The 13,112-nt window shown below is 34.2% G+C and overlaps 1 protein-coding gene and 1 long non-coding RNA gene across 2 annotated transcripts in view; both read left to right on the plus strand.

Moving 5' to 3' along the window:
* The window catches only part of LOC105233783 (kelch-like protein 20), a 229,579-nt gene that overhangs the window by 25,873 nt on the left and 190,594 nt on the right, over window positions 1–13,112 (plus strand). The window lies entirely within an intron of this gene.
* LOC125776868 (uncharacterized) lies at window positions 6,709–7,119 on the plus strand. The gene is made up of 3 exons (XR_007422040.1): window positions 6,709–6,852; window positions 6,909–6,970; window positions 7,033–7,119. It is a non-coding gene; the product is annotated as an uncharacterized LOC125776868 (long non-coding RNA).

Here is a 13,112-nt window from a genome sequence, read left to right on the forward strand (position 1 = left end):
GAACCCGAAGCGCACAGCAGATGATGCAATAAAACAATGAAATTGTCAAGGTTTGGCTTCAATATCACTTGAACATTTTAGTGGAGTTTTTCGCATGCCTTTTCTTTTATTTTTTTCATATCTCATACTTCTTTTTCAATTGCTGTCATACATTTATACGCATTTTGTTTACTTACTTCTTTGCCTTCTGCTCCCTTTTGAGCGATATTGCATTTTTGAAAACTGCAGCAAAAGATATTGCGAAAATTTGCTTTGTTATTGTTGGTTACAAAAACTTATTTGCTGTTTTTGTTGTTATTGCTTTTCAAAAGGAAATTAAAAATAAAGTTTTGTGCAGTATGAACGTTAAGCAATACTTCTATACATTGTATTGTAAAAAAAATATGGAGTATAACGACCAAGAGTAAAAGCAGAATACAAGGAGTGTTTCATAGTAAACACGACTTAAAAAAAAAAAAAAACAGAACAAATAATTTGTTTGGCAAAATCAATTTATTTTATTCAAAACAGTCTCTTTTTTCTTCAATACAGCTTTTTGCACGGTCCAAAAGCATGTCGAACGACTGTTTTAGCTTGTTGGGCGGTATGGCCGCCAGTATGCCGCTGCAAGCCTTTTGAATGGCCTCTATGTCTGCAAAACGCTTTCCTTTCATGAACAAATGCATTTTTCCGATGTGCTCGAATGAACTTGATGTTCTCGTTGTATGCGGTGATTCAAACTTCTCGTTCCTTCGATGCATATAAAGTCACTCAGTGATTGGTGTGGCGTAAACCGAGCGTTTCTTTACTGCCACATATATACAACATACGATTATAACATATATCAATTTGCTTATGTGTGTATGTATTCGGATGTAAAGTGTTCAACAATGTCATGATAGCAGTTGAGCTGAAAGCTACTGCTAAAAGCAAAATTTTAAACAAAAACATTTTTAAAAGCCATTAGGGAACGTAAGATGCCGGTGATAGCGATTAAGTGAGAGCGATTGTAGCAAGTGATTTTTTTTCCTACAGTCATTGTATTGCTATCATAAGACAGTTAATACTTATTTTGCTTTCATTTTGAGTGAACATTTTAGCTTTTTGCCTAGTGGATTGCACGGTACTTGGGGAAAGCGATAGTCCGGTGCGTATACGTAACATTTGAAACATGGGAATAGGCAATTTTTGAGAGATAAATAGTTAATAATAGTTAAGGTCTAATTATTGAGGAATATGAAATATTTTTAATTTTAATAATACTTAATTATCATATAGCCAATTTAAACATCAAGTGTATATTTTATTATAACAAATTTCTTCAAAATACGGTGTATAGCATATTTTCGAGATTATAAAGTCACAGCTTCTATAAGGGATAAAATCAATTTGAGGAACTAGTTCTTTATCCCACCACTCCCAAAATTCTTATCTTCAGTCCACCATGTGAATCTCTGCCAGAAGTTTAGAACTCATGAAACAGCCATTTGACAAAGAAAAATCTTTATCTCGAGCTCTTAATTGTCAAATGAACAGGGTATCAGCTACAATGCAGTGACAAATGCACCATTCCTTAACAAAAATAGTAAGCGGGTGCACCACTGCAAGCGACAATCTCATTCTGCTACATATGGGACTTCATTAGTTACCACAAACAATTTACTGATAGTTTTGCTTTTACTCTACCGTCTGCCATCCATTCAACGTTTTTTGAAATGCATTTGCTTTCTCATTCATTTAATTCAATTTTCAACGATTTTAGCTACTGATGATTGTGATGGAATTCGCAGAGAAAATGAATGAAATGAGCAGTCAACGCTGTGCTGAATGAAGTTGAAACCAAATGCGGTTAGCTTGATTACAAATGGTTCAGACATAGCACATACATGGCTACATAGGAGTACAAGTATAAACATTAAAAATATTGCGTTGGAAACGTGGACTCTAAAAATCAAAGATTTGAACAAGCTAGAGACCTTCGAGCTATGACTTATTAAAACTAAAAATCCCATGGACAGATCGAGTTACAAACAGTGAAGTTTTGAGAAGAGTGAACCGCAGTAGAAAGTTGTTAAAGACTATAAAACAGAGAAAAGCAGCCTATCTAGGATTAGGCACTCTATATATGAGCTCCCACTAACAATTATCGAAGGAAAAATTTAAGGAAAACAGGGTGTTGGTCGTAAACAACTTCCGTGGCTTCGAAACATTCGACAATGGACAGGAATCCAGAACCTTATAGATGTGGCGAGAGATAGAGAGAAATATGCTGCGATAATTAAAAATCTGTGATTTTTGTTTTTATTTTGTTTAATACACAATAGATATATTTAACATGTAAACATTACATTATTATAATATTATTAAGCTTATTAATAGTGTACATATTATTAAATGTTATAAGATCACCAATATTCGAATACGAATTGGCAAGTAAAGAAGAAGATTTATTTGTGAGGGGCTGAAACCCTTAGGCATATTTTACCTCTTAAACTGAAACCTTAAAAGAACTGTATAAGGAATCAATACATGTGAACTGCTTGAATCGAAAGTATTCCTAAACGAAAAAAAGTTATTTCTTTAAAAATTTCCTTTTCAGCGAAATCTGAGACAAAATTTTCAACAAAAAAAATGAATGAAATATTTCCTTATTAAAAATACATCAAAAAATTCGCTATCTGCGCCCATTGTAAAGCAATTTAAAGAATTAAAAGTGTGGGCATGGCGTATAAGCAACATCATTTCATTCTCATTGATCACCAAATTGATGTTAATATAATTAATTTTGAGCGCATAGGAACTGTTTTTCTGTGAAATTAGAATTCCTTAGTAAATTACATGCACACCATTTCTAAAGACAAAACTCATCACTTCTTCTTTTATACTAAGTTAATCTACAAAAGCACCTGCCGCGTTTTGTTTTTTCTCTCCCGTCAAGTGACTGAAATCATTTAATTATGCAGAGGCATTTTTACGCTTTTCTTTTCAACTAAGCTCTTATTCATCCAACTACGAACTTGATTAGGTTTGTTATTACAAAAGCAGCGGAGATTCCTTAAAAAATACCACATAATAAGATCGATTGAGAGGTCTGACTTCAAAAAATATTTTAGAGACAGCGCAGCACATTTTTTCTCATTTTCTAGAAATTTTCATTGGTGTATACTCATAATTCATCAGCATTGGCTTATAGCCTTTTAGACGCGTCACCTCCTGGCAACACGTTTGCATTTTTCACTTTGAGTTGAATGGATATTTGGTTATTCTGAAAAGCTCAAGTGTAATGTTAAAGAACTACTTTAAAAAGTCACAAAAGTATATTTTATATATTCATTTTGCTCCTTTCACTCCCCGATTTGTGTGTCAACAAAACCACCTGCTCATGCCCCCGTTGAGCTCAGTTTCAATTTCAGCGGCACAACCGCAAAATTATTGTTGGCCTCAGCTCCATCATTTCGTGCTTGCTTTTCTCTGGGTCTGGACGATTGATGTCATTGCTCTATGTGTGCGCAGTGAAAATGAGCCTTCTTTCATAAGTGTTTGTATGTGTGTGCGTTGAATTGAATTGTTTGCATTTGTACTGAAATGAAAAAAGGAAGCTGTTAAAATAAATACCCACATCTATTATCAAATATCAACATAGGCGCAATGAAAGAGAGATACTTAAATTTAATGTATGTCTTTATTACTCAATTTATCTGTTTAAACATTAAAAATCCTTACACAAAAGCAACAGCTCTTTAATAAATCATGGCAAGTGATTTTTATAACGGAGATAATTAATAGGTACTTTGTTAAAAACTGGCAGGGCTTCACTTTAAAACTATATCAAGTCATCATCTCAGTCCACAATATATAAAGGATCTTAAACTTGGTGTAAGACAACCAAATTGTTTAAAGAGACTGCCATATTTAATCAAGATACCGCTGCATTTCACTAAATGACATCTCGCTGAGCTGTGCATTCAACTTTATCCGCTCCATTCACCTGCTGAGATAGGTATAAATTAAATCTGCTGTTCGACATTGGAAAGTATAAATCCAAATCATGGAATGCATGCATATACCCTTAAATTCACTCAGCTTAGTTATAAAAAATAATCAGAGCAATTACTTTTTAATAATGATGAATTTATAACAGAAAACATCAGAAACCTTGCAAAACATATATATAAGAGATGGTCATGCTAATAAGCTGAGTTGAGTTATCTGTCTGTCGGCAAATAGTCCTTTTGGTTTAGAGATATTCTGGAAATTTTCCCACGTTCTCCTCACCCCAAGAAGTTACTTACTTACCGGTACCGTTGATTTCAGTACACTATATATATATATATGTCTGTCATATATGCTGAAAGATGGAAATAAAGTGATATGGAAAGCCTTTTCATTTGACGAGATATCATCAAGAAAGTTCTGACGGATTTTTGTTTAAAGTAACACTGCAAACTACAAAGAATGGTTCAGATCGGACAACCGTAGCATATAGCAGTCATATAAGTTGACTGACCAAAATCAACTTCTTATTTGGAAAACTTGTATACTTGTGAAGGGTATTATATCTTCGTTGACCGAAATCACCACTTTTTGTTATTCATTCTTGTGGCTTGCCTGCAACCTTTGCATGCCTGCTTCTTTTTTGTTTGGAACAACGGCCGGTGTCAAAGCCAAAGGGTTCACATATGTTACCAAGGGACATTGCATTCACACGCTTTGATTAGTCCAGTGGAAGAGTCAACCAACCGAGCGGAACTACGAAGGTGTGTCAAATTACGGTCGGACGACAGCATGAAACTTGGTGATGTCTCATTTCCTTTAAGACTAAAAAATTAATAAATATCAATAAATATAGTGTTCTTAAGTTTAAATAAATTTAATGATATTTCCGACAAGGAGAAGTATTTAACTGATTTATGATCATATGGCTGCTACATTATTATTGTTCAAAGATCATAAGTCTGCTACATTATATCTCAAACAGGCTGCGATGCTGAGCTGCTGAAAGTGAATTACGCAGGATTCCATACAAACTCGCTTTTAATGGAGCCGCTGGTGATTAAGTATACTATATGTGCATCATTATCATTCTAACCGCAAATATCTTTGAAAAGGGACATATGCTGCATTTGTTTCTATTCTTGTTGAGCTTCACGCTCTAATTGAATTGCAAGTTGCAGTCAGCAATAAAGGCTTCATAAAGTATCAACGACAGTTTTTCTTTTTCAATACTTGCGACGCTCAGACCTTTTTGTGTCTTCCAAAAAGTCTAGATCAGTATACTAGTAAAATATCATTCTAACAGATTTTTCTGTACAAGTTTAAATTGTTTTTATTTTTTTGAATGTTCTTCTTAATGCATTTAATAGCAAATTGCATAAGAAATTATCATTTAAAGCTTATTACATGTTTTACGCAATAATATTTGCGAACTTTCTTAACGCTATCGTGTCAAATTTTGAAAGCTCTTCATACAATCATCTAATTTCTTTCATTCAGGCGGTTCCGATGAAGTAGTTTCTGCGTGAGAAAAGAATGGTTACAAAATGGGAGAGCGGTATTTCAAAAACTGAGGGACTGGATTATACCGACAGATTAACATAGCTAAATCGACTCAGCCCGTCACGCCGATACATATAATATAATTTAAAGAATCTCCGACGCTTCCTCCTGGGTGTTACAAACATCGTGGCAAACTTACTTACTTACTTACTATAGTCCAGGGTATAAATAGTCAGACAATTTACAAGGTAAATGTATAGCATGTGACTTTTTCAAATTATTTTCAAACACCTTCTTATAAGCATAGCACTCATATCAACTTAAAGTAAATTAAATAATACGAACATACTTTTACACAATTTAGTCTATTCAGATATTATAGTATGCATTCTAATTTTAGGGTCAGAGCACTTCTGCAAATTAATATTAACTTTTTTTTTGCAAAATTGTTTATATATGTCAATCCGAACACACGGATACCACTTTACAATCAATATTTTGACAGAAAGCAACAGAGTAGAAAAGTGTGTTTGAATTTAGAAGTAAATTTTATTTAACTTTTTAACAATTATTGACGATAAGGCTGCATTGTTTTCCACTCAGACACAACTACTGCGAATTATATTTTTCGAACATATTATTCGCTGTTTAGCAATATAATTCAGAAGAATTACGAAATGCACAGATTATTAGAAAAGATTCAGCGTAGAACAACGAAAGGTAGCTGGAAAAATGTATAACAAGGAATTAAGAAACACAAGTAAGGAAGAGCTAAGTTCGAGTGCAACCGACCGAGCATCTAAGAAACTTGATTACCAAGTTTCATCAAGATAACTGAATTTTTACTGAAATTATCGCTTGGGTTCACGGACGAATGGACGGATATTCAACCGGATTTCAACTTGTCTCGTCATCCTCACCATTTCTGTGTATACAACTCTATATCTATCTCGCTTAGTTTTAGGTGATATGTAAAACCGCTAGGGGAACAAAATTATTATGCTCTGTACAAACAAGTTGCTATAGTATATAAACATAGTTTGCAATAATTTTAATATTTGTTTAAACCCTCCACGAACTGCGATAAGCGATAGACTCTTTTCGGTGGGGTTAACGAGAATATTGACACCGCCTTGTAAATATGCCTATCGCTTGTGAGAGAAATTTACGGCTTGTGCCTACGGGTGAGAAGATTTGTGACTGAGATTAAATGGTCTATAAAAATTGCAATAAATTCATTTGATGTTTTACATCAGTATCAACTAGACGCGCCCACACCTGAACAAAAACGTAACGTTTTAATGATGGATCAAGCACAATACGTTTTTTTAATCTTTCTTTTGATGAACTCCTCCGTATTTACTGCGGTTCAAAAAGGTAGTAGAAATTTTATTCACTTACTTCTTCAACTATTATTATTTTTTATTTTACAGATCAAGACCAGTTCATTAAAATTGGTAGCAAGTATTACTAAGTGGTGTTTAAGGACTCAGAGGTACTCAAACAGAAATACCACAGAGCCATAATATTTTTATTCACATTGTCTTCTCATTGTAGTTGAATTGGTTCGCAGCTGCTCATTTTTGCCGTTCTCAGGACAGTGAATTGCTGACGATTGAATCGTTGGCTGAAAAGGAAGCTTTATTTTCATACTTAAAAAATGTAAAAAAGTTAAATTATATGGAAGCTTGGACAAGTAGCAACGATTTGCCGGTAGAGGGACAATACATGTCCCTGAATAGGGGACGTCCAATGCTCTATACATTCTGGGCGAAGGACGAACCAAACAATGCGGGAAATGCGGAGGATTGTGTACACGTTGTGCTTAAAGGTGATAGCTTTACAATGAACGATAATAGTTGCTATAGAGGACAAGCGCATGTTATCTGTGAAAAGGGTTCAGCGTCAAATGCTCGTGATCCCGCTCCAAAAGAAAAATCAAACTGTGATAATGTGACAGAAAGTTATGCTTTAAAAAAACTCGTAGAAGTATACCTAAAATATGAAAATGTATTTAACTGCAGGGAATAGCAAAACTGTAAAACTATTTGAGAGTTTTTGTTAATTTTTTTGAAATTTGAATAAAATACGATGCATTGCTAAATTTTATAGATGCTTTTCGCGAAGATTAATTTCTGTTATATAGTTAAGCCCTTTCATCTTAATCGAAAATTTTTAACTGTATTACATCTATAAAAAATAGAGATAGATTCAGTAGCAGGATGAACCAGCGGGCAAAATATTTAAAAAAACCTAAGCTGTAAAGACCAAATTTACCCAGCGCAAATATTAGAAGAACTCCTATCTATGGTGTGAAATTGAATCAAGAAGTAATTGATAAAACGGGACAAAATTATGTCCTAATAATTTCATCATGGTATGTATTATGAGCAAAAAGTGCCAAAATCCATCCAATACTGTTCAAGCCACTAGGTATCAAATATATGGATCCTAGTACCTGTAGTTGACTTTTGATCGAAATTATCTGTCAATGCGTGATATATAAAAATAAAATTCAGAAACCTTTCCTGACAATAGTAATTCTGTGTATAGAGAATGCTTTGAATAGGGTCAATACTTCCCTGAGCTTCCATATACCTAATATAAAGCTAATCGAATTTTCGGGTGACTTTGTACGGCATACTACTCTGATCAAATTGAAAGATGAATTTTGTCCATTTCATCTCCTTCAAAGTAAACCCCTCCTGCTGCAATAAATTTATGCCAACGACAGTTATCATAGCACTTGGAAAAATCTTCAGATCCTATCAGAGCCCATAACTTAAATATTGAAGTTTTGCAGTATTATTATTGCTTTAATTTTTTGTCTTAAATACTGCAACAAAACGATTAGCTACAGCTGTCATTTATGAATGTTTGTATTTCTTTGAATGGAAAGGGTGTGAAGTGTGCGATATAGGTAAACTGTCGGGTTTGTTTTGATCGTTATGCATTGACCAAATTTCGACCTTAAATTGTTTATAAAACAAATTGTTGATGAGAAATATATATTTAATATATAATTCCTTAATGGAGGATTATTATATAAGCCTTATAGGCTTACTTGACATCTTAGCTCTCAACAATGAAAAGTAGCGTTATACGTAGCGTAGAATAATACACTTCAAAAACTTCTCTTGCATATATGTACATATACATTTTACAACCTACAAACAGTTTACACCCAAACAAATCGATTTGTGTGGGGTATGGCATCTCGTAAGGTGTTGTAGCTTTAAATTAAATATCATTCAGCAAACCACAATTTCAGCACACGATGGAAGAAAGAAAACAAAATCATTGCTGAACATGCACGCTGCCTTGGTTAGGTTTTGCGTTTTACTACTTTTCTATGAGGAGAAAACACAAATATTATATAAAACAACATAAGTGACAACAGAATTTGTGGTAATGTATTACCTACAGTTGCTTGCCCTCGCATTATCTACTTATACTGCTTCTAATGTCTGGTTTTGTCATTTCTTTCAGATTTTCAACGAACGTTTACACTTGATTTTAATTGCTTCCTTATTCCAGCTGAGTAATGTAAGTATGTAGTCCAAATTTTCCTTTTTAGCATTCACATGTGACATTTTGATTATTTTATTGGCATTACTTACTGATGCACATAAATTGTTAAGAAGGTGACAAGTGAACATTGCCGCTTGTGGTCACAAACATCGCCAAAGATACTAGCAGTAAAGGTGGGAAAGAACAATTTTGCTTTAAAGAAACAACCTGATTCACTAATCTTATACTTCTAGTTGATGATAAATAACAATCAACTTGGTATTTGCCAAAAAGAAAACTTTCATAAGGAGGAACCAGCAGGAAGTAAGTATATAACCAAAATCCTCGAGAAGTTTATATCTAATAAAAGTAAAACTGTTTTTGTCAATTGCCAAATTCAACTTATATTTATATAAAACTCAAATCGGTATAATAACAGGGCATAACAAAATTGCAAGCAAATACCATAAAGCCTTTAAAGGCAGTGCACAAAATTCAGCAATAAATTTAATGGAATTTGTACATTCTGCATAAGTATTTGTTTTAATCAGCCATAATAAATATTTTTATAATTAATAAAAAAATTAATTGCTTATTTATCGTATAGTATTATTTTTAACCAACGATTTTTACAATATATTGCTAACTCACTTATAATATTTCTAAATAGAATTACTCGTATGTTATTTAGTTAAAATAGCAAAGTGGGTCTGGTTCTGCCGATAAGTAATAAATTAGGACAAAATTACTGTCAATTTCAAAAACTTTTCTACTATTTGGCTTAAGCAAGGACTACAATTTTACCGCCTCATGCGCAAACAAAGGATTCATATTATGGGAAACCCACTTAGAAGTCACTGTCAAATAAAATATTATTAGTTCGGATAATGACAGGTAAAACAATGTCAACGAATGAGCCAGTGAAGCCACTAGAATATAAAATAACCGGACTATTATCAGAGAGCCACAAGTCACATATAGATTTTTATATATGTACACACACAGTGCTATGCCATTGACATTGTTGCCACATTTAATTTAATTATTATTTGCACTTTGTGCAAATTAACATTTCCGTGTCAAATTGGTCTACCTAGAACAATTGTAATAAACGCCACCCCAATTAATGGAAAGACATAGAAATATGTATTGTATGTATGTGTGGTATTTACATAAAGGCTAAGTTAATATTTTTCAATTAGTGTAATGAATTTTCATAAATAGCAAAACAAGCAAATAAAAGCAACTTTTTATTAAGTTTTGTGCTGGCGTTTAATAGAAATTTAAGCAAAAATACTACGACCGCAACGTCAGTGAGCTCGTATTATTTAGTATACTGTATTGAGTGCGATCGAAAAATATCTCTCATATATCCAGTATTTTATCTATCTAATCGCCACGTTCTATTTTTTGCTCATTCCACATACAAAATTATATATTAACACTAGAGGACCCGCTTACGTTTTACTGTGGCTGATACAAAGATAGTACTACTAATACCATCTGATTTCTATTTTGATGAAACAACAAAAATGAATCAAAAAGCATTTCGTGCGTTAAGAAAGCATTGGTTTTTGAGGTAAAAATACTATTGAATTTGGGCTGTGCATCAGTGAAATCAATCGTGTCCAATGGACTGCATATTAAGAAACGGTTCTCAAGCGTGGAAAGACAAAAAAATCGGCTGGCAAGGTTATGGCATCAGTCTTTTGGGATGCCCGTGGTATATTATTCATCGAATGATAAATGAGCCAGTTTTAATTCATTGCATTGTGTATTTGATTGCAGTTCTATTCTACCATTCCCAATATTTAGCAATTTTATTATTTTTCAGGAAGGATCAGTTTGAAATTGTACGCATATATGTATGTATTCATCGTTCCCGTTTAAATATTGCATTGCTCTGTGCAATGCTTCGAAAAGATTTCTGTATATCTCAAATTTTAATAGACCTTTTTATCAACACTTCAGTTATGCCGCTATTTTTTATGCCAGACATTTTGCAATTTTAAATTGCCTATCAAGATACCCCCTCCAATAGTTAGCAGGTATGAAAAAAATGTTAGAGCTACCCATAGATGTGTGAATCACCCAATTTATATTCAAGATGGAAATTGTTGAAAGGAACCAATTTTAGCATCAGCATTCGGTCAACATATCATCTCCCTTCATATAACATAATTTTCCTCTTGTTTGAAATGCATTTTTATGCTTTTATATTGAAACAGTAAACAGTGCCGAACACTCTTTTTTTGAGCTTCCATTTTCGATAGGGTACAAAACAACTATTCCCGAAAATTTTAGAACATTTTTTGCTAACAGACCTTACTATACAAAAATAAACCAGTTGCTGTTGTCATCAAACGAAATTACTTTATGAACGACCTAATAGGAGTGCACCTATTATACTGTTATTTAATCTATGGCTTGTTCAACAGAGAATAAAAAATAAAAATAATTATAGGTCTTAGTTAAAGTAGGCCACTATATACAATCCTATAATAATTGCAAGAACATGCAAAAGAACGATTTGCCACATTATTTTATAGGGAAAATCAATTTTCAGCAACAATACGATACACGTAAGCACACGTATTCTTTGGGTTAATTTATATACTCAAAATCAAAAGGTCTGCTGCCGTCATCTTTACCGAAACAATTATGAGCAGTTGTCATGCATTGGCTGCACTGACATTTGCAGACGGTGATCCATACACTGACTGTATTTTATTTTAATAGAACTTAAATAATCTTGTTCACAAACTTAAATACCAGGAGAAATGATTGAATATTTTATTTAAAAGGTAGCATATTTAAAGTTCGATCATGTTGTGATAGACGGAAGACACGTCTCCAGTGTTTTAGATGTGCGTGCGCTCCGAGGTCCTAACATCGACTCGGACCAATCGATGATATTGATATCATCGGTCTCAACACCCGCGCCGTTAGTTCTGCTTTCTCCAGACTGAACAAGGAAGCAACGCAAATGGGTCTGGCAGTGAACGAGGGCAAGACGAAATATCTCCTGTCATCAAACAAACAGTCGTCGCACTCGCGACTTGGCACTCACGTCACTGTTGACAGTCATAACTTTGAAGTTGTAGATAATTTCGTCTACTTAGGAACCAGCATTAACACCACCAACAATGTCAGCCTAGAAATCCGACGCAGGATTACTCTTGCCAACAGGTGCTACTTCGGACTGAGTAGGCAATTGAAAAGTAAAGTCCTCTCTCGACGAACAAAAACCAAACTCTATAAGTCGCTCATAATTCCCGTCCTGCTATATGGTGCAGAGGCTTGGACGATGACAACAACCGATGAGTCGACGTTGCGAGTTTTCGAGAGAAAAGTTCTGCGAAAGATTTATGGTCCTTTGCGCGTTGGCCACGGCGAATACCGCATCCGATGGAACGATAAGCTGTACGAGATATACGACGACATCGACATAGTTCAGCGAATTAAAAGACAGCGGCTACGCTGGCTAGGTCATGTTGTCCGGATGGATGAAAACACTCCAGCTCTGAAAGTATTCGACGCAGTACCCGCCGCAGGAAGCAGAGGAAGAGGAAGACCTCCACTCCGGTGGAAGGACCAAGTGGAGAAGGACCTGGCCTCGCTTGGAATATCCAATTGGCGCCACGTAGCGAAGAGAAGAAACGACTGTTCTTGACTCGGCTATAATCGCGTAAGCGGTGCCTACGCCAGTAAAGAAGATATTTAAAGTACAAATTGATCCAAAAAAATAATTTTTCTACATTTACTCAGCTGCGGGCTTCGAGTACAAAAAGCAATCAATTCTCCTCTCAACTGGCAAAAACATAAATTTAAAAGCGTAAAATATATACTAATAGTTTTTTGTTAACGATCGCACAATCAGTGCACAATTTACGATTGCTCGTTTCGTATGTTCGTTTTAATCTCTCTGGGCTTTATGCTGCACTACCTCAACAGCTGCAAAAAATTGCGGCACTTAATGATCGGCAATCACTACAACTTTTTTTTATTAATTGTAGGAAATAAATTTTAAGCTACTTAATGGAAAAAAGCCCGCGGCCACAGCAATGAAAAGATAAAATTGTTCATAAAAAATATCACACTTTGTAGCAACATGTTGCGAGAGTATA

Source organism: Bactrocera dorsalis, chromosome 2 (assembly GCF_023373825.1).
Source record: "Bactrocera dorsalis isolate Fly_Bdor chromosome 2, ASM2337382v1, whole genome shotgun sequence".
NCBI classification, from domain to species: Eukaryota; Metazoa; Arthropoda; class Insecta; order Diptera; family Tephritidae; genus Bactrocera; species Bactrocera dorsalis.